Below are 602 nucleotides of genomic sequence, written 5' to 3'. Positions count from 1 at the left end.
TCCCGCCGCCGTTGTGGAAACACCGTCGGCTGCGCGGTCCGCTCGCCCAAGCCACGCCTGCTTTCCGAAACCAGCGCGGCGCACGGCCGCGAAGGAGGCGCGCTTCCGGCCGGGACGGCGCTGGTTTCCGGCAGCCCGGCTCGCCCCGAGAACGCCGCCCGAAGGAGGCGCGCTTCCGGCCGGGACGGCGCTGGTTTCCGGGAGCCCGGCTCGCCCCGAGAACGCCGCCCGAAGGAGGCGCGCTTCCGGCCGGGACGGCGCTGGTTTCCGGGAGCCCGGCTCGCCGCGAGAACGCCGCCCGAAGGAGGCCCGCTTCCGGCCGGAACGGCGCTGGTTTCCGGGAGCCCGGCTCGCCGCGAGAACGCCGCCCGAAGGAGGCCCGCTTCCGGCCGGAACGGCGCTGGTTTCCGGGAGCCCGGCTCGCCGCGAGAACGCCGCCCGAAGGAGGCCCGCTTCCGGCCGGAACGGCGCTGGTTTCCGGGAGCCCGGCTCGCCGCGAGAACGCCGCCCGAAGGAGGCCCGCTTCCGGCCGGAACGGCGCTGGTTTCCGGGAGCCCGGCTCGCCCCGAGAACGCCGCCAGGCAGAGCACGCGCTTCCCCCA

The sequence above is a fragment of the Carlito syrichta genome, unplaced genomic scaffold (genome assembly GCF_000164805.1).
Source record: "Carlito syrichta isolate Samal-C Ts95f unplaced genomic scaffold, Tarsius_syrichta-2.0.1 Scaffold165621, whole genome shotgun sequence".
Taxonomy (NCBI): Eukaryota; Metazoa; Chordata; class Mammalia; order Primates; family Tarsiidae; genus Carlito; species Carlito syrichta.
This window is presented reverse-complemented; position numbering follows the sequence as displayed.